This window comes from Phalacrocorax aristotelis, chromosome 1, assembly GCF_949628215.1.
Source record: "Phalacrocorax aristotelis chromosome 1, bGulAri2.1, whole genome shotgun sequence".
Taxonomy (NCBI): Eukaryota; Metazoa; Chordata; class Aves; order Suliformes; family Phalacrocoracidae; genus Phalacrocorax; species Phalacrocorax aristotelis.
Window position 1 is genome coordinate 33404263 of NC_134276.1, and position 22056 is coordinate 33426318.

The window sequence follows — 22056 nt, forward strand, 5'->3', positions numbered from 1 at the left end:
AGATCTGCTCTCACCTTAAAGTCTGATCAAAGCAAATTCCCTGTTTTTTAAGAAGTTATAGGGGAAAAGGGTGGGTGTCTTTTTTTCTGGTAACAGTTTATTTTAATCTGACTGTTTTCTCCTTTTGTAATCCATGAGCACTCATGCTTTTAGAAGGCTTGCCAGTTATGATAGGTTTCCTTGACGTTACTGTAACAGACAAGGCTAAACACAGCTGTCTGGTGCCTGCAATCCTTAGGAGTCCTGCAGGACCCGAGTCAGTAAAAATAAACTGAACTTTAGACATACTCAAGCCAAGGGCTTTTTCAGCCAAATCCTTTGTAAATAGGCAAAAAGTCAAATAGATATGGGGGGACAAATTCATGTCTGGGGTCACTCCGGTAGTTTCACTGGCACTCTGCTCGGGATTAATTTGCTGCAGTTCATCCTCTACATAAATCCTTGTGCTAGAACAGGCAGTACGTAAATCAGAAACCAAGGATCTTCTCCTCAACTTTTATGTTCATGAAAACAAATAGAGAAGAACTACTAATAGAGATAGCCTGCATTTATGTGTCACTATAATATTGCATTTGATGAGTTTTCATTAACTGCCAGAGTGGAAACAAACATTTCAGGACAATGCGTGCCAAAACACTTCGAAATATTCAGAAAGCGTATGAAGATTAATGCTTGTGAGAAGGAGATAGACACCATCCTGCATCATCTTTGATTTTTAGTCCACATTTTGATTATTCATCCGATTTTTAGAGTGGGAGGATTCAGCACATCTGAGTCATAGGCTGGAAGGGCATCCCAGAAATTGATTATTATCCCAGCACAACACCGGTAGAAAGTGTGTCCAAAACTCCAGCAAGTCAAAACGCCCTACTTCTCCTCGTGGCTAGGTTATAGTGGGTTGTTATTGTTTGTCTCCAGCTTTAGGCTTAATTTGCAGTGCAGAAGGGTAGACTTTCCTCCAGATGGTAGTTCAGAAGAGGAGCTTAGCTTACATACTCTACAGTTGTATCTGTATTACTGTACCTGGGCACACTTCCAAGTTCCTCATCTGGAGGCACGCTCCAGACATGTCCTAGTTCAGGTCCTCACCAAACTCTGAGCTTTTCTGTCACCCAGCTTTCCACAGAGATGCAACCCAAACCAGATGGTAGCAACATCTGCTGTGAATGGGCCCCCAGTGAGGGTGGTGGGGGAACATGCCATCCCATGCACTCGTGGACAGGTCTGGCCTCTGGGCTGGTCTCTGGAATAGCCTCCCCTCCTCCTCCAGCAGGGAAGGGGATTCTGAGGACACTGCAATCCTACGTGCTAATGGCAGGTGATGCAAATATTCACCCTGAGCATCCCCTTGGTACAACCGTAAATGACCATCTGAAACCCTGCAAGGAGCCCTAAAAGAAATGTGTCACTTAAACCCTGCATGAAGGGTGGGGGTGAAATGGGACAGCTGCAGAAAAGCTTTGCAACACAATGACATATCAGGGAATGAAGTCAGAGACATTAAAGAAGGACAAATGATGAATTGGGAAAGCTTTAGGAACTCTTCCAAGCACCAGGCTCTTATTTTATTTTCAAATGCACCACATCATAGGAAAGAGGCATAGTTCTGTAAAGTTTCTTTTGGAGAATCTGGAATTAAATGTTATTCTTAGGAATAGTATATGCAGGTGTTCCCCAGATATTAACAAATGTTTCACTATTAATTGCATGAGAGGTAGTTTCTATAGCCAACACTTCACCTTCATACAGCACCTCTTCTGTTGCCTCTCTACCTTTTAAGAAATGAATGTGCCAGTAATGCAAAAAACATACTATGCACAACTTTTACAAATGGATATTCTCCCCAAAATAGCAGCAGGCATTGTATATGCACTTCTCCTGAAAGCCCCTAAATGACTTGGGGGAATCCCTATCAGGCAGTAGAAATAAACACATGTGTTTTAGGTGATCAGTACAGGACTTGATCTGTAAATCGGTGAATACTAAAAGTAATAACTGCAGCAGAAACTAGGAGAAATCTGCAGGATGAATTATGTTCCCAACACACCAGCCAGTGAGTCACCCTGAACACTGTGAAGAGGACTGGTTAAATTCATCAGAGAAACTGGTGCCTGTGTACAGCTCTCAGCAACTTCTCATCATAAATAGCAGAACAGGTTGATGCCAAACTCATAAATGCACAAACACACACATGCACGTATACAGTCCCTTCTCACAAATGGAACTCACATTCATAATAAATATTTGGATATTGGGGGCATTTTTACCTACCTTCTCTGCTATTGCATTACTTTTTAAAGCCAGGTGAATTCAGCATAAAATATCATGGCAATATTTTGAAGGGGCACACTGTGTTTCTAAAAAACATTTCTTCATTAAAAATTAATTAAAAAACACTGAAGTCTGAGGTACATATCAATATTATAGTAGGCACTTGAGGTTTACTTTCCTGAGATTGATCTTGATCCTGTGTAAAGTCTGCCTCAGTAAATGCCAGCTGTTTGGTTCTGTCGAGTTTTTTTAAATTGCTGTGCCCATATTGAAAAAATCTACTTAAGAATACTGCAGAGTAAACAATGATCTTCTGTAGGATCAGATCTATTTTCTAGTGTGAAGAAAAAAAAATCAAAGCTTTACATCATCCTTCCATGTTCAAAGACATGTCTTTAATCAATAGATTTATCTGATTCACTAGTAGTTTGACACCACTGAAACTAGAGGAGCTGCATGCTCTTGTATATGAGTTGAATTTGTTCCTAAACATAAATATGAATAAACTGAGCATCTGCAGCTACTCCAGATACACTGAAATGACAAGGGCTATCAATCCTCATGCTTCAGGGTACATAATCTGATAACCAGCTGAGGTCAGGGAGAAATATCCCCCAACAGTATAATATTGACTAATTGGATTCATTATAAGCCTTTTATGTCTTTCTCTAAAAAATCTTACATTAGCCACTAGATGGACCAGCAGCCTGTTCTGGCACGGCAATTCCTGTGTATCTAATCCCCAGAACAGTTGGCAATGGGTGGTGCAGCTCTTTTAAGTACCACTGAATCAGCAGCACACCAGCTGGAAGGGAGTCTGCCTGCATCCCCACGGTGGCACCGAGCACCCCAGATGAGGCATTAGCAGGCTCTCTTTTCAGGAAAGAAGAGGAGGCTTTTTGACATGGTGAATACATTTATGGAATATCATCTGATTTACAGACATATGATTTATCTGATTTACAGTGTCTGAAGTTCCTGTCATCTGACCTGACATCCAGGCAAAGGTGAGAAAATTAGAATAGAATAGAATAGAATAGAATAGAATAGAATAGAATAGAATAGAATAGAATAATGTAACATTGAGAGCTCATTGAAAGAGCTTTAAACTAGATTTCAAGGGGGAAAGGGATAAAACCAGGCTCACTAGAGATAAGCCTGGGGGCAGCATGCCAATGTTTGGGGGATGGCATGCTAGCGAGGTCCTTCAGTCTGCTCGCTCAGTGGAGGTAGGGGATGGAGATCCACGTGGCAGCAAAGATGCAAGGGTTATTGATGTGTTAGAAACCACAGAAGCACCTGAGAATGATCACATAGGAATCAGCACTTCTCCCCCCGGAAAGGTGGCAGGATCAACAGCACAACTGAAGTGCATCTACACCAATGATGCAGCACAAGCAACAAACAGGAGGAGCTGGAAGCCTTTGTGCAGCAGGGAAACATGGTGTGATGACTCACACAACTGGAGTGCTGCAGTGGATGTCTATAAACTCTTCAGAAGGGATAGAGAAGGAAGTAGCCCTGTATGTTAGGGAGTGCTTTGACTGTCTAGAGCTTAATAATGGTGATGATAATGTTGAGCATTTCTGGGTAAGAATCAGGGGGAACGCCAACAAGGCAAATATCATGGTGGGAGTCTGTTACAGACCACGCAACCAGGATGACGAAGCAGGCTAAATATTCTATAAGCAGCTGGGAGAAGTCTCACAGTTGCTAGCCTTTGTTCTCATGGGGGACTTCAGCTTACCAGGTATCTGCTGGAAATGCAATACAGCAGGGAGGAAAGAGTCTAGGAGGTTGCTGGAGTATGTGGAAGATAAGTTCCTGACACAACTAGTGAGGGAGACAACTAGGGAAGGCGTCCCACTGGGCCTGATGTTTGTAAATAAAGAAGGACTTGTGAGCGATGTGACGGTTGGAGGCCATCTTGGGCACAGCAATCATGATAGAGTTTTCGAGTCTTGGAGAGGGAAGGAGAGGGGGTCAGCAGAACGGCTACCTTGGACTTATGGAGGGAAGATTTTGGCCTATTTAGCAGCCTGGTTGACAGAGTGCCTTGGGAAGCAGTCCTGAAGGGCAAGGGAGTCCAGGAAGGTTGGACTTTCTTCAAGGAGGAAGTCTTAAAGTCACAGGAGCAGGCCATCCCCATGTGCCAAAAGATGAGCCAGTGGGGAAGATGACCAGCCTGGCTGAACAGAGAGCTTTGGCTGGACTCAGGGGAAAAAAAACAGTCCTCCTTTGATACCATTTCCCACAGTATTCTGGAGAAACTGGCTGCTTATGACTTGGATGGGCGTACTCTTCACTGGGTAAAACACTGGCTGAATGGCCAGGCCCAAAGAGTGGTGGTGAATGGAGTTAAAGCCAGTTGTCGGCCAGTGACCAGACCATCACAAGCAGTGTTCCCTAGGGCTCAGTATTGGGTCCAGTTCTTTTTAATGTCTTTATCAATGATCTGGATGAGGGGATCAAGTGTACCCTCAGTTTGCAGATGACACCAAGCTGGGTGGGAGTGTTGATCTACTTGAGAGTAGGAAGGCTCTACAGAGGGATCTGGACAGGCTGGATCCATGGGCTGAGGCCAATTGTATGAGGTTTAACAAGGCCAAGTACTGGGTCCTGCACTTGGGTCACAAAAATCCCATGCAACACTACAGGCTTGGGGAAGGGTGGCTGGAAAGCTGCCCAGCACAGAAGGACCTGGGGGTGTTGGTTGGCAGCCGGCTGAATATGAGCCAGCAGTGTGCCCAGGTGGCCAAGAAGCCCAACAGCATCCTGGCTTGTATCAGGAATAGTGTGACCAGCAGGAGTAGGGAAGTGATTGTGCCCCTGTACTTGGCACTGGTGAGGCCCCACCTTGAATACTGTGTTCAGTTTTGGGCCCCTCGCTACAAAAAAGACATTGAGTTCCTGGAGCATGTCCAGAGAAGAGCAACGAAGCTGGTGAAGATTCTACGGTTTTATGAGGAGCGGCTGAGGGAACTGGGGTTGTTTAGCCTGGAGAAAAGGAGGCTCAGGGGGGACCTCTTCACTCCCTACAACTACCTGAAAGGAGGGTGTAGTGAGGTGGCTGTCAATAGTTTTTTCCCTAGTAACAAGTGATAGGACAAGAGGAAATGGCCTCAAGTTGCATCAGGGGAGGTTTAGACTGGATATTAAGAAAAATTTCTTTACCAAAAGGGTTGTCAAGCATTGAACAGGCTGCTCAGGGAAGTCCTTGAGTCACCATCCCTGGAGTTATTTAAAAGACATGCAGATGTGGTGTTTTGGGACATGGTTTAGTGGTGGACTTGGCAGTGCTAGGTTTACGGTTGGACTCGATGATCTTAAAGGTCTTTTCCAACCTAAACAATTCTAAGATTCTATGATTCTATAGCATAGCATAACACCAAACACATCTGAAGGCTGTGTACAGGAACAAGTATCCTGAAACTGGAGATGAGCCAGTGCTGGTCTGTGAAGCACTGGCTAAGCCGACGCCAACCTACCTCCTTTATTTCCACCACAGAGAAGGAGAACAGATGGGTGGGCTGGAATGAAATACAAAATAAAAGCAGATGTCCATGGTCAACTTTATACAGAGAACAATAAAGCCCCTCATTATGTTACAGAAAGCCAAAGTACGTTAATACTCTTTAACGGTGAGCAAAACATTCATTTCTGAATCAAACATTCTTAATGCACAGAAGCAAAAGCTGCATCTGCTTGTTAGCCACAAGGTGCTTGGGTGATTATCAGTGAAAGGGAGCAGAGGTCTGTAAGTGATGTAATTAGGGAGGTTGCTCAGAGAGCAATTTCACCGCTGAGATGAGGTCCATGCTATCAGAAACAGAGATTCTCACAGACTATAAAAATGAGAAGACAGAGCGAGAGACTTCTGCTGCCCAGCTTGCTGAGTCACAGGTCAAGGTATATTTTCCATCCAAGGCTATTTTTGCTAATATGTCACACTTCAATGACACTTGAGGTTCAAAATGGAGCAATCTTGTTTGTCTGGCTGCTTGCCAGGGTAGCTGGAGACTTCTGCACTGTGTGCTGACAATGGTTTACTCGATTAAAAGCAACTGTACTCTCATTCTGTCCCTGGGAGGAGAGAAGGTTGCAAAGCAGCGTCTTCATGTCTCTTTCTGTGGAAAACACAGGTACTCAGACAGGAATAAAAATAGTGGGCTTGGTTTCCCTTTACACTCCTCATCACCAGTGAATCTATCAACTGGAATGAATGTTTTAGCTACTCAAAGAAGTTCCCAGTAGATAAGCATATCTGTCATGAATCCTATACACAGACTACCCCCATAAGCACTGAAATAAACACTGTTGCCTCTGAGGAGCAACCCTAATGACAATTGTCTCGCCATTGCAATGCATGGCAATATTCAGGTAGCTGAGCTAGCCACAGGACATTGGATTTCTTCTAAAACATATTATTTTCCTCATTTGACCTATTTCCTCATATATGGGAAGTTTTGATGAAAGCCTTCTAGCCAAATGAGACCCTGATCTTGTTCATGCTAAAGTCCATTTCTTAATATCTATAAGGTGGTCAGCAGGTGAGGGTGGCTCACAAGCAGCTCAGTCCTACCTCCCAAGCTGAACCTGCTCCATATAAACACCTCCACCCTGTGACGGCATGGGGCTGCTGGGTCTTCTGCATCTCTTGTGGTGAAGAACGTGAGCCAGAAAAGCCAGCATCTCTGTGTCCTGCCTACACCAACCCCATGTGGTAAAAAAAGCAAATGGGACCTCTGCTAGCCTTTTCACTTCCTGTTGGCTCTCAAAGAGATGTATTAGGTGGTGTGTGGCTCTCAAGCATTTAGAGATTTTTTTGTTTTCAAATCATGGCAAGGCGAGGCATCCTCAACAGACATAATGGGATAAACTGGCCTTTGTACACCTGGGACTCAGAGCCTAAGCAACACTTTTTTTTTTCCACTGGCATGGGCTGTCAGCATCGGAAAAGAGTTAGAGGGAAAGGAGCTGGCCTTTCATTCACAACGCGTCTTTTGAAATCACCTTTGTATTCTGCTTTCCATCAGGTCAGCCTCAAGCTATGCTTGAGTACCAGTGACCCCCAAGCAACATTACCAACATGTATGGACAGAGGGGCAGCCACAGCATTCATCCCCAAACAAATCTGTGCAGGTGGGCCATAGAGCACATAAGGTGGTGGCTACCATCAGCGGGGGTGAAAGGGCCACACGGCAAGTCTGTGGCCCTCGAGGAGGTTCCCCAATCCATGACCCAGGGGCAAAGGAGATGGCATAGAGACGGCAGCATGCATGTGGCTAATGTTGATGGGGATGAATAATTACTGACTCACCAGCTTTCATTGCAGTTTGTTTTTGGGAGGGTGTTCGTGTGCCAGGCTGAGGGCATGGGAGATCCAAATCCCTCATTTCTCCATGGGGACTGGGAACTAGCAAGGTGCTGGCTTATTTGGTTTCACTCCCATGCTCCTCCACCTGAACTGAAAGGGACCACCAGGAGAGAGGTAGCATTCACAGTTTCCAGGGTGTCAAAGCTGACGCTACTGCATTTCACTCCATTTCTGATTCAAACCTTAGTTCTCAGGCACAAGAAGGTGAAGTTTGAGGCTTTTTAAAACTATATGTGTTGTAAGAATGATTCCGGTATAATCCAGCTCTTAATTCTGGAGAAGACATTGAAGAGGGGGAGGAAGGGAGAGGACAATTAATTTATAATCTGGCTTTTAGCGAGGTGTAAATTTACCACCCAGACTCCCACCCATTACACCACAGACAGGAAACCAGCTGGTGGAGGGGGCAGTGAATTTGTTGTTCCTCCTTGCACAATGACTATGTGTGTTATTTATTTCACAGGCCTAACCATGACTGGTATAATTTTTAAACCATGCCTCTTGCCTTTTTATGCCTTCAGATCAGCTATGCATTTCATCAGCCTCCTGCCCACCAGCAATCATAAAATATGAGCCTTTGTGGGAAAGCAGAGACGTAGAAAGAGTTTCTTATGAAACCGTGGCTGGGATTGTTCCAGACACCTCCGGCCAGCTGCTCTCCAGGCAGCAGCTTTGTGATACAAGGGACAGTAAACATCAGCTTTGGAAAGTCAGACGGTTGGGCTTTTTGGCTTCAGGCCCACTGAACAAGTTCTCCTGACTGCTGAAGCATGGCTCAGAAAATAAAAGGTCTCTTTACTGCTGATATCTTTGGACACTGCTGTGCAATATAGCTGGAATTGGTCCAGGGTATTCCTACCTGCTTTGCATCTTAGGCTATAACGCAAATCCTAACACATGACTCCTTTCCTGGTGCTCAATTTTCATTAAAGTACTTCTTGCTATTAGTTCTGTCCTGTCCAACCTTGAACAATGCAGTGTCATGAGGCTGCTGCATTGCCTGTGGTAACTAGAAATAGATTATATCACTGGTGGAGTGGCAGAGATGGCAAAATTATCTTATTTCCAGTCCGCAATGCAGAAACTGTACTCGTTTGCATAAATTCTGCTACAGGAATTCTGTATCTTGCACTTTCCTCCTGACTGTCTGTAATGTCAGCTGCGTCAGGAGGCGGCAACACTCACATGCAAGGCACTTTATACAGATGGGGGCCTTACAGTTGAACTGTAGGAAAGGCATAGATGGAGACAAAAAGGTGATCAGCTCCTATTTATGGAGAAAGTAAATAGTCTGGACTTCTTCAGGCTGGAAAAGAGAATGAGGTGAAATCTACAATCATACAGCTTTCCAGATCGTTCAAAAAGTGTGTAATCGCTCACTGCAGGGGAGGAGCAGGGGACACTGAATTAAATGATCAGGCAGAACATTTCAGGAAAACTAAAGGCAACACTCTTTCACACAGCCCATAATTCAGCCAGGAGAGTCGTTGCCATAAATTTTTCACTGCCATAAATTCACTGCCATAAACTTTTGGAATGCCAAAAGTACAAACAGGTCAATGAAAGAGATTGTGAACATTGGGCCTGAAAGGATAAAGTCGACTCACTGTGGAGAATAGCTCCAGAAGTCCCTAGAGAGATTTTATTAGATGTTAGGTAGGTCCCCTCATCTTGTCCTCTTTCTTTTATTTTTTTTCAGCAGCGGCTCCCGATAACTGTCAAAGACACGATACTGTCTTGATGGGCTTTTTATTTGACTCAGTGCAGCCACTCTTATGTGATTTAATGAACCAGCTCCTCTTTGGGGTAATTCCAATGTCTTCAATGCATTTGAAGCAGAAATTATTTCCTACACATTTGACAATTCCTGCTTTGTTTCCATTTCAGCATTTCCTGAAGCTTAAAATCTGCTCTTAGCCCCTGAACTTTTTCTTTAAGTTCATGTCTTGGTTCTCTCAGTTGCGCTCAGCATTACATTTAGACATGCATTAAAAAAAAAATAAATCTACTGGAGTATTTTATTAAATTGTCACAACAAATAGTACCAAATGAAGGGCTGGAACTTTCAGATATCCCTATGATGGGATGAGGATATACTACATTACTGGCACTGTGGATCTGAGCATTTTTAAGTACCTGGCAAGATCGGGCAGAAGAGCTGTAAAGGGCACATCCCTGTCGCAATTATGGGAAACCCCTGGAAGCACCAGTACAAGGGCTGGGTATCACGAAGTGGCCGTAGCCAGCTGGGCCAGGTCCCAGCCCCCTGAGGCAGCTCCCTCACCCTCTGGCTGTTTCTGTAGAAGAGGGAGGACCTAGGAGGGCTCTGGTTCTCCAGGCCATGTTTGTCCCCAGCTGTGCACAACTTCCAGTTGGGGTGCAGGCACCCACATCCTTCTCCCTCTCTCCACTCCCTGGTCCAAGTTTCTGATGAAAGGCAGCCTTGAATGCAAGGGTCCCAGCAGATCTTCATGCCTCCGCTTGCCAGGAGCAGCACAGCCTTTCTTCCACCCAGCCTCTAACCGTCACAAATACCATAAACTCTTTGGGGCAGGTGCTGTCTTGTCCCTTTGCACTGATACTACCTACAGGGGCCTGGATGTAATTTGGGCCTTTTACCCAACGTAAAGTACAATAACATCCTCTCTATCTCAAAAGTGTCTCCACCTTCTATTATAATAACAGATAAAATCATCCTCCATAACCACAGGAAGAAACCACCTGGCTGAGGATGGGGGTGACATGCACTACAGTCCCCCTCTGGCCCTTGCAAGGACAAGAAGTGCCTGCCCTTAGCTTTGCTTCAGTGCAGGGAAGCTGTGCAGCCCCGGGTGGCTGTGCGGTGGTGTGCACTGCAGCCGTGGGAACTCCCTGGATGTCAGGATCTTGCTGCCAGCTTTCCTGGGTTTCTCCTCCTCCTGAGGAAGTGATCTAGCAAAGCAGAGTAGCAATGCTAAAATCTGCATTATCATCTGTTGGAAAGAGCGATCTGTCAAGGCTAATGGAGTCCACAAACCAAGCATTCAGCAGTATCCTGTACAATTTATCAAGGACTACGGTATGATCCCAGTCCTCCATCTGTTTCCTGAAAACAAGCTGGAGAGTCCTTCTTCCTAGCTACTGTTCTGCTTTAAAAAACAAGTCTTGCAATTGTAAGGAGAGCCTTTGCAAAGCTGGAGCAGCAATTAAGCCAGGGTGCCTGATCTCACCTTGATTGGTTCTTCCACAATAGCCCATTCTTAAAATATTTGGCACCGGTACAAAGGACCATTTCTTGAGAGCCACCAATGGCCTGGCTCAAAAGAGACAGCAGCTTCCGTTTTCATTTCCCGAAAGCAGAGCCACCAAAAGGGCAAAGAAGGTTGACAGAGTAATTGAAAATAAAGATGGGCTGAACTTTTACTGGGAAGGAATTGGGACTGTCCTTCTCAATTCTGCCCATGACATTGGATCAGCTTGCTGCACAGCCCCAAAATCCAGAATGGAGCGGTACTGAGCCCTGCCATCCTACAGCAGAGCCGTTCCTCGGGGTTATGTCTTAGAAAGCAGTTGCAAGACTAGTCTGTCTTCCATGTAGTTTCATCTTCCCTGGAAACTCATGAGACCTGATTAAATACAACCCTGGGATTCTCTCTCCAAAGAATATTTCATTAAATGAAATTCATTTCTAATGAAAACAGAACCATTGCGAAGAACTAATGGTTCTTCGGGCTCTCAGGATGTCTGATTTCATGTACCTATTTACATCAGTGTAGACAACTGTACTATCACTTTACTACTAGTACAGACTTGAAATTTAATTCTTGTCCATAGATAGTAATGATAAGCCTGTTCTGAGGCTCATTGTGTCAATAGGAAATTTTCCATTGACATTAATGGAGTTTGTCCCAGTGTTAGGAAAGGGTATTCCAGTACGAAGCTACCCATCCATCTCTTATCCACGCAATTGCCATAATGAACATCCCTTGCAGATTCCAGCTCTGCCACTATTTCTTCTCACCTTCTGAGACTTGATTTACGTTCAAGAGTTTGAGAATTTCACCTGGCTGGCTTGCTTTCTTCTGACTCTAATTTTTAAAACATACTATTTAGCTTATCCTGCAGCCTAGTTTGTCACAGGAGAAAATCCTCATTTGTTGAATTATTATATCAACCAGATGCTCCTTCCAATATGTTGATGCTCATCCAGAGTCTGAATGGAGCTGAGCCAAGCTGAATGATTCCAGGAGTGAGTTCACCCTTACAGAGCAACTCCTGCTGAGATATTATATATTAGATGGGCACTTACAGTTGGGAGATTAATGGTAGTGCTTCAAAATGTGTGGCCCTTTTGCCCATCCAGTTCCCTCTAGTAATGTCAGAAAGTACATCACACGCTAGCACTATCTAGCAGCGAGAATTTCTGTTAGGCCACCAAGGCCATTTTAAAATGAAAAATATTGCTAGTGTTATCTCCTGTAGCCAGGGCTTGTACTTGCACAGGGAGTTTGAGGCTGTGTGTAAGCTTTTGCTAATCCTTTGATAGCTCCTGGTCGCATCTATTCTGTTGCTGTACTTCCAGCTAAGTGTCGTGACAAAGAGCTAGGTGGTGTTACAGAGAACAATTCCCCCAGCTCCTGAAGCCCTGAAACCTCAGGTGTAAGCCTTTGACTGAATAAATGTTCTGAAACTCCCTGGTAATTTTGCTATCAGCTTCTGACCCAGCTCCCTCCTGTACAATTGAGTAAGCCTGGCAAACAGATCTTGACTAATGAGCGTGAAGATGGGGCTAGGACTGCGCTCTTTCTGGACCTCCTCACCCTGCGAATGGGAGGACAATGCAGAGAAGGGAGATTTTGAGAAGCAGTTGTATCTTTGGAAGCATGGGAAGCCCTCCAGGCCGGACTAAGCTGGTCTTGGCAACCACCCTGGGTGGCAGTATGGAAGGGAGCAGAATTTATGTTACGTAGCTTTTGTTTTGATTACCCAGCTGTACAGGCAGGGCGGGGCATAGACAGAGAGCTATGTCTGGTCTGAGTTGACACCAGTTGGTGGTATATTGGTGTTTTGGTTTAACCCCAGTGGTCAACCAAGCACCACACAGCTGCTTGTTCACTGCCCCCCTGGTGGGATGGGGGAAAGAATTGGAAGGGTAAAAGTAAGAAAACTCGTGGGTTGAGATAAAGACAGTTTAATAGGTAAAGCAAAAACTGTGTGTGCAAGCAAAGCAAAACAAGGAATTCATTCACTCCCTCCCATGGGCAGGCAGGTGTTCAGCCATCTCTAGGAAAGCAGGGCTCCATCACGCGTAACAGTTACTTGGGAAGACAAATGCCATCACTCCAAATGTCCCCTGCTTCTTTCTTCTTCCCCCAGCTTTATATGCTGAGCATGACTGGCATGGGATAGCCCTTTGGTCAGCTGGAGTCAGCTATCCCAGCCGTGTCCCCTCCCAGCTTCTGTGCACCCTCAGCCTATTTGCTGGTGGGGTGGGGTGAGAAGAAGAAAAGGCCTTGAGTCTGTGTAAGCCCTGCTCAGCAGTAATGAAAACATCCCTGTATTATCAGTCAACACTCTTCTCAGCACAAATCCAAAACACAGCCCCATACTAGCTTCTATGAAGAAAATTAACTCTATCCCAGCCAAAGCCAGCACAATGGGGTGGGTTGATTGGATGGTACTTTTTGTTGCTGGGCTTTTTGTTTTACAAAAGTGGACTCAGTTGTAGTATGTAAGTGCGTGACTAAGGATGGTGGTATCTTTGCCTGTTCTTTATTGCATACTCCAGCATTTGGAGCACTTTCTCCAGAGATACACTACCACATTTGTCATAGAGTATCAGAGCCGGCATCAAGCCTTTGCTCCTAACTTCAAGAGAAGAGGAGCCAACCTTATCTTTTTAACTGACACTGTATCTTGAAAAACAAGCACAGAATTGTCCACGGGGAAAGTAAGAGGAGATATACAACTATATATTTTTATTTCATATGCACATATGTGCACACAGAAATTTGTTTTACTTAACTTATATACATAAACATATATGTCAGGATATACCTGTATCATGTACACTTATAAACTCACGCGTAGACACACAGCCATTTTCAATCACACGAATACATATGTATATGCATGTATCTACTTATATACATACATATAGACAATCTCCTAATAACATGTTTCTGTCCCTATCTGTTACAAATCAGACAGAGGCAGTGCTTCTAACCTTAAACAGTTGCATATAAATCATACACCCTGTTGTGGGACGAATTGTTTCTAACAGTTTTATTTTAGCTGTGGGATGGTTCAATTTTAAGACAGCACTAAAAGAAATTGAATGGTTTTACATTGGTCTTAAGCCTGTTTTCTTTCTTTGCTCTTGTTTTAATTTCAGGGCTCCAGAATATGTTCACCACCTCACCTCCTGGGCTCCTTTTGTGGCATGTCAATTCTGCAGTTTGTCTAGGTTACAAATCGGTTTGCTTTGCAGGTTTGTAGCTTGAACCAGAACTGCTAGTGGGAAACTCAAATGAATAAAATGAGAGACCCTCCAGGCAGCACATGAATTTATAGCACAGGTTGTCAGTGCCACCTAGAAAACAGAATGAGATCAAACACTAATCCATCTTTGTCTGCAGGATTCTATGGAATCCAGCATGGCCAAAAGTGGACACATCAGCCTTTTTTAAATATGAGTTACATTTCTCATACATCAACAGAACAGAAGCATACAAACTGCTCTCTCAAATCGTTATGAGACTTGCGTATATGCTTGCATGTATTTACTGCATATACATGTTTCTGTAGTTAAGTTACTGTAGGCACGTTTTTTCTTAATGCAAATTGCTTTAAAATACTCTCAGACTACATTTAATACCACCAATTCCTGTACAATGCAATTTTGTGTGTAAGAGCCATTGGTGACCTTCCCTTGCAAACCAAAATGCGATGAATGTGGTGAAAGCTGTGTACATGTTTCTATGATCCTAGTCAGTAGATTTATGATTTAATAAGCAGCACAGGGGAAAAAAAATCAGCTAAAAAAACCCTCCAGCCCTGCCACTCTGCTGAGAGCACCTAATTGCTCCAGAGCTCAATAAGAAATCACAGTTTAATAAACTCCACCTGGTGTTGCCTCACCAATGCCGTTTTGTACATCTCTATTGCTCAGGATGTCTGACGTTCATTTTATTGTTCCAAGTCTTTTGGTTATGCTCAAGCTAAACTGAAGGATTGCAAATTCTAATTTGCGGTGACCTGGTTTTGTGAAAGGGCCTTGGGATGAGCAAAAATAGAAATGAGGCTCACAATCCTGTGTTTTAAAAATTTTATTGTCACTACAGTGTATCAATTCTGCAAAGCTTCTTTACCTGTTTATTTAAACGTATGTTTAAGACCATTCGTTTTATCCAAATGTAACCATGTATTAAATCTATATCTACGCATAACAGTTAGACTCAATGAAGTCATAAAGCAAAATGTGATAACTGAGTTTTCATAGCAAATGGGACTGAAGCTCTAACACGCTTCTAAACAATATGCAAACTGTGACATATATTACAGCTAATGTCATAGGAAGAAGGGAACATTTCTGGCAGGGGAAAAGATTGACACTGACAGCTAGTTGGGGAAAATACAAACCTCTCAAATCACACCAATAGCACACACAAAAATTGAAGATATCACCGTGCTAAGAGCTCTAGAAAAGAAAATATGAAACTCTGTGACCATCTAGTCAACATCAGAATATGAGGCAAAAGTGTAAAACTGAAGAGGAGTATAAATTCATTCCAATTGCTCCCAGATGCCTCAAGCAGGGAAAAGGCGGAGATTAATTCAGCTGTACTGAAAGAGAGGGAATCCAATGCCTCCGAAGCAGAGCAGGACAAAAGTAAATTGAAGTCCACATTAATAGTACTGAAAAATGGACAGTGTTTTCTAAAGGAGAACTTGATCTGAGTGCAAGTAAAATGATTTCTCTGTTAGATTTGAATAAAAAGGAGAAGGTAAAAAATCTCGTGGATAGACCACAGGAACAAAAAGCCTGATATAATTTTAACAAGCTACAGTGAATGCTGCAGAATGACAGAAGAATGACAGGGAGGTCTAAGTGGGTAAGTGGGTTAGTGTAGATTCCATTAAAAAACAGCCTTTTCAGCCATTTCATTACACCTAACACAGCACCTGCAGCTTGTTGAGCCTTTTGTTTTCACCTCTTTGTGAGCTTCATACTTATACTAGCTTGATATTAAGTTTTGTGTATACAGATGCTACAGGATCTGAAAATGTAAAACTAGGAGAAATGTGACAGAAGTCATCATTTGCTTCTTCAGCCAAAAGTCTCCCAAAAAAGTGCGGGATACCCTATTGCTTCAAATGTTTACTACACTGGACACAGAATAGAGAGCTGTGTACAAGCTTGCCCTGGCAAAGGAGTGGAGTGGGTAACCTCATCTACCCTTTCAGTCTCTGAGCTTTGATGATTCATATTTTGCAAAAGCAGCTTTGCTTATAAATAAGAGCAGGTTTAGCAAGTGAAACCAGTTAGCCTTTAAACACAAAATAAACACATGCTTCCTGACAAAAGGAAGAGCTTGAAGTCAAAGAGCAAACCCCTCTTGCTGCGAAATGCTTTCCAGAGTTTAATTTCACATGTAGAACCAGTAGCACTCACAGCAGGAAGGCGGAATGAGTCATGTGGTGATGTCGGGAACTGGGATGAGAAAGCATTGCAAAAGTACTCATAACATAAATTGCTTATCCTGTCCTTTGTTCTTCAAACACAGATGTCTTTGGTACAGTATCCTGCTCCAAGGAAAGAGAAAAACCAGAAGGGTGTTAGACTGAATGCTAGGCACCCACCAGCACTCTTACCATCCTGAAAGGCAGCACCCATGTTTCTCATTCAATGCTGTAATGCAAGACAAAGGAGAGAAAATAATATTTTTAGAAAGTGGGACTGCTTCTTTGTTACCCTGTTTCTCTGTGGACTGATTTATTTCAGAGTGGATAAGAGAGAAGAAACATCATTCTGGTTTGACGGAGTTCCTACCTGTTTTCAGAGTCCTTTGCACTACTCTATATCATAAAATGCAAGGCAAAAGGTGTTCAAACATCTTGGCAATGACAGAAACTAAAAAAATTCTCCATCCAGTTTATCTCCAGTTTGGGCCTGCCTTATCATTCATATCACTGCCAGTTCAGCTGAGAGAAAAAAAGCCACTGAGGAAGAAGGGGTTTTGCCTGGCTCCATCTCAGGGCAACATCACACATCCTCCAAACAGCCTACACTGGTTGTCATTTCACAGGGGGTTTTATTCCTGACCACCACCTGCACAAGTGAGGCCACTTCACTTGTGAAGAAAAAAATCTCTGAAATACTTCCCACCCCACTTCTCTGGATTGGATGTTTGAAATGGTGTCATTTCAGGTGTCAGGGCAATGGCAGAATAGTGACAGTTAGGGAATAGGTACAAGGATCAGTTCCAGCTGCATATATTTAGTTTTTTGGTTCCTAAGGATTGATGTTGTCTTATCTTTCCACCACCACCCCCTTTTTCTATTTGTGGGAAGAAGAAAATATAGACATAGATATGTTTCCCAATAAGTGCCTGTTTTTTAAACAAGGCACCATGTACCAAATGCTGATTCACACATCACAAAGTCCAACATTCCTCTCCAGTGCTATCTTGGCACAGATCCTGATACAGACATAGCACAATATGAAGTTAACTTTTTCAGGGAAAGGGAGAGTTATTTTCTTACTGATGTGGTAGGTAATTCATCTTGTTGTGAATCAATGAAATCAGGGCAAAGACAATCTATACTAGCATAGTTTATCCTCCTTTGGTAATGTGTATTCCTTGTCTGCTTTTGCTGCTTCCCATTAAGCAATTGCATTAGACCAAAATCTTTCCTGATTCAGAGTAAAGAGTCTCCTGCCAAGCTTTGGGAAACACAGAGATGTCTCATCATGGTGGGGGTCAGTCAGTTCACTTTGTACATATGAGCACAGCCCAGTGTTTTGTTCCTCTGGTAGAAAGCAGAGTCAGCTGCAGAGGCAACGCACAAGCCCAAGGTGCCCTTTCTTCCCCCATGGCAGTTGCCCACCCCAGCACAAAGTGGGGTGAAACACTGCACTCATGATCCAGTGACATTTAACATCAGCCTGCGCTGGAGCAAGTGGTTGGACTCCATGGGAACTTGAGAACAGAAGCCAATAGCACACACCCCCCACAAATTAGTTCAAACAGACATTGCCCTGGCTGTCAAATGTACAAACGAATGAAACTTTTATGACATTTGGGCTTTCTAATTTAGTTTGAGTATCTCTGAAATGGGTGCCATGAAATCATTTTCCCTGATGCCTTCCCTCACCATAGCAAGTTCCTGTGGAAATGGAGCAAAATAAGGGTCCTCCAGCTGGTTGGCTTGGGGCTGAGCGAGTCACCTGCTTGGGGAATATATCTGCCATGTATGAGGACCTTCTGCTTTCCTATGAGGTCAGACAGAAAGAAGAGCTGGTCCATGCAATGGTGGCCCATGACAACCTGGGAGATCTGGAGATGGAGGAATAAAGGGGTATGGATCTCTAATTCAAAGCAGATTAAAAATACTGTACTGGAAAATGAATCTGTATTTATAGACATGCCCCACAGTCCAAGGGCCATGTCCCTTCATTCAGCAGTGGGAGACGTAGGAACATCCATATCCTAGATTTAGGTTTGGTTATTGTGCGTTTAGTGTGGGAATCAGCTTACTTAACTTCTGACGTACCCATGCGACCCAGTCAGACTAAGCTCTCTTTACAGTCAACGGAAAGAAACGGGCACTTCCCAGCCATTGTTCACCTGATCTATTGTAAAAAATTTCCACAGGCTGAGACAAATGGAACTTTTAGTGTCTTTCATCCACGGTGATTGTTCTCTAATCCTCCCTCATGAGGTAAAACATTTGATAGACCTATAGTGAACCTCCAGTAAATGCAATATCCTATAAACTATCCTAGTGACGATAAGATCATTTTTACTTTATTAGACAGCTTCTTTCACTAAGCAACACTATTTAGATAATCCCTTGAACATCTCCTATCCTGCACCACAAATTAGCACTAAAGGAGCCTCCTGGCAGGGTCATATGTCTGTAAAGGAGATCCACACCTGGATATCCTGCACAAATCCCCATCCACGTTGCTATCACTGCCCAGAAGCACTGCAGGGGCAGTGTGCTTGCCCCTCAACCTACCATACCCTCCCATCCCAAAGTCTGTCTTGTCACATATTTACATTTCAGCAAGCTGATATGGCATCGCAGCCCATCTCCTCCTGCTGGCACACTGCGTCACAAGATGGTGAGGAGCTCCAGATGCTCCTGGTGGATCACATGCACCCTAAAAGGGCTCCTTTGAAACGGGTGCAATCTGGACAACAGGCCAGTGCCTGGGCAACCTGCCTTATTACCCCAGCTGTCAGCAAGCCAGAGGATCCCCTGGGGTGGGAGAGACACCACCGCTCTGGATTATAAATGCATTAAGCAAAGGTGGATAGGAAGGGAGCCAGGTGGGAGCTTCATGCTAAAACACACAGGACCTGGCAGGTCTGAGGACTGCAGCTGATAGTTTCAGGGAGGAGTTGTGTTTAACATATCTGAGCTGGAAGGACAGGTTAGTCATGCATATGGCCTAAAGCAAGGAAGAAGCACAGATGAAAGATGGGGAATCCCAAAGAGAAGAGAGGTGCAGGCGCACACTCCCCAGTAAAGAAAACCCCAAACTTCACTTTGGGAAGGGCAGCTTGCTCTGGTGTAAGAAGTACACAAACAGCTGAACATCCGCGAGTGCCGTATTTAGCGTTTCCCCTGTATCAATAGGGCACGCTTGTTTTTATCTCCCACTTATCCAGAGGAGCAGGTACTCACATCTGATACAGCCTAATGCAGAAGTGAGCATGGCTGAGGCAAACAGCCTTCCCTCTGTTAACCTCACTGCTTTTGTACTTGTGCATATGTGTGCATGGCACATCCCACAGATTTTTGTCCTGAGAGGTTAGGGGTGCTGGCTCACAGACTGAGCAGATGGCACATAGCCCATAAGGCATGCAACTGATCTGCTGAATGATGTTAAATAGTAAATATTATTAATTTTCCTATTGGATAGGCTGCAGACCCATTAGAAGTTTGAAGGCTACTGGTGACCTGCTGGTCCAAACATTTGGAAACCACTCCTACAGGAGTCCTCCCCAGGCAATCGTGAGAGAAGTTGTCTGTCCTTTGTGGGAGAGAACAAGCAGGGCTATCATCACCCAAGTGATCTCAAAAGGAAGTGAGTTCAACTAAGCCAAAGCAGAGCTCTGGCTGTAATTCATGCCTAGTCATGTAAATTAATCTTAATTTCCATTACGGACATATGAGCAAGGGGATGGGCACACTGTCACCTATGGCACCTTTCTGGATCCTTTCTCTTACCCAGCACTGCACAGAAGACTGTCTGAGACCACGAAACTGCTGACTTTGCCTTGGAGTAACTGCCTGACACAGGGTAGCAACTATTAAGCAGGTCATACACAATAATATGTAATTTAGGGAAAAGTTATCTGTCAGCCTATACCATTAACATAGGATTGCCATGCTCGTAGCAAAGTTTTGTTTCCCACACACTAGGTAGACAGGCAAGCCAAGAAGAGATTGAGAGTTTGGGCTGGCTCTGTAGTGGAGACCTCTCCTACTCATGCAGAAACACTATCACAGAGGATCAGGAAAACCAACTACAGGCTCCCTGAATTTCTGTATGAAGCAATCAGTTACACAACTGGTAATTGAGTTTACTGCACCCAACTCTCTGTTCTTTATTACAGTGTTGACTAATGAAGTCTTACTTTAGAATAAAACCCTGCTTCTGGTCACATTGGGGTGTTAATGTAATTATTCATTGTCTCTGTGTTGTGCTTGTGCCAATGCTAAAGAGCAGATGTTAGTAGCGAAATCTGAAGAGTTTATTATAAGCAAAAATAATTAGCTTCCTGTTCTGTAGGAACAAGTCTCTTGTCCACCAGACTAATTAGAACATCAGTCAGTCTTGTGTCCTGTTGTAACCAGACCTCTGAAATGTTATTTTTTAAGGTTGGAAGCCCTGACAATGAGGCAGCTCATCTGGATATCATAAGAAAAGCCTGACTACTTTAGTTTATCTCTGTACCACCTTATTCACTGAAGTGTTATTGTACAGCTAAGATGCAGTTATAATTTCTTTTGACCTTGTTATTCTTATATGCTATAATTACAACAACATTTTATTTTTATTTCTGTAGGGTCTACAAGCTCCTGTGTGCATAGATAGAAAAAAAAAAAGAATTCTAAAATCCAGGGAAACTTAAAGCTGAAGTCAAAAGCAACAAAAGCAGACAGAGTCCACTTTAGAAAAGATACAAATCAATTGTAAAGACATCAAGGAGAGCAAAGAGAATGACTAAACATCTGAGAAGAGACATGGTAACCATTTTCAAGTATATGAAAGATTGCTGCAAATAAAAAAAGGAATTAATCTTCCTTCCAGTATTCATGATAAACGGGACAAGATTTAACCTGCAGCAACGAAAATTTCATTGAAACATGAGGAAAAAACTTTCTAATTGTGAGGACAGTGAGGCAGTGGAACAGACTTTCGAGGAAGACTGCAGATAATGTGTTCTCTGAGCCAGTTAGACATCTGCCGTAGTTGCGGATGCAGCAGTGGGATAAGATTAGATGACCCCTGAAGGTTCCTTCTGCTTTATGACTGTATGGGATAGCTGGGCAGGCTGTCAAGGCAGTGCAAAAGACATATTCTGAGAAGATGGGTGAGGGTCAGAGGAACAGTAGAGTTGTCTAGGGTCACTGGGACAGGAGCTGGCAGAGGCTTTAGTGTCGACTCAACATGTCAGGAGAGCTTAGGTGACAGCAAAGGCCCACAGGAGCTACTATAGGACCAGATTTGGGGCTTGGGAGTGGTTCTAAAAGGCAGTTTTAAAGAATCTGTGTTGCAAAAGAATTTGAGTCCACAGGCTATGTTTGAAAAGCCGGCCTTTATCTGACTAGGGTGCTGTGCAAACACAGAAAAGGAAACTAGTCACTGCCAGAGATGGGTCCACGTCCAGTTCCTTTAGTACCAGGCTGTTGAGAGCCAATCACCCTCATAAAGCTTTATCTGGAAAGCACAATGGTTAATGGGTAATGGTGCCTTATTTTTCTAACCAGGTCCATGCTCACAGAGGAATTTTTATAGTCGGCAAGTAAAAACTCAGCCTAAAATACCCAGGGAAGGCTCTGTCACTGCAAAACAGGCCGTATGAAATACGGAGGAGGGGAGTGGGGCCAGGCACCCAGATATTTTGAAGTGTACTCTCCTCCTCACAGAGCTCAGCTCCTAGGCTGAAACATCACCAAATCTTTTACTA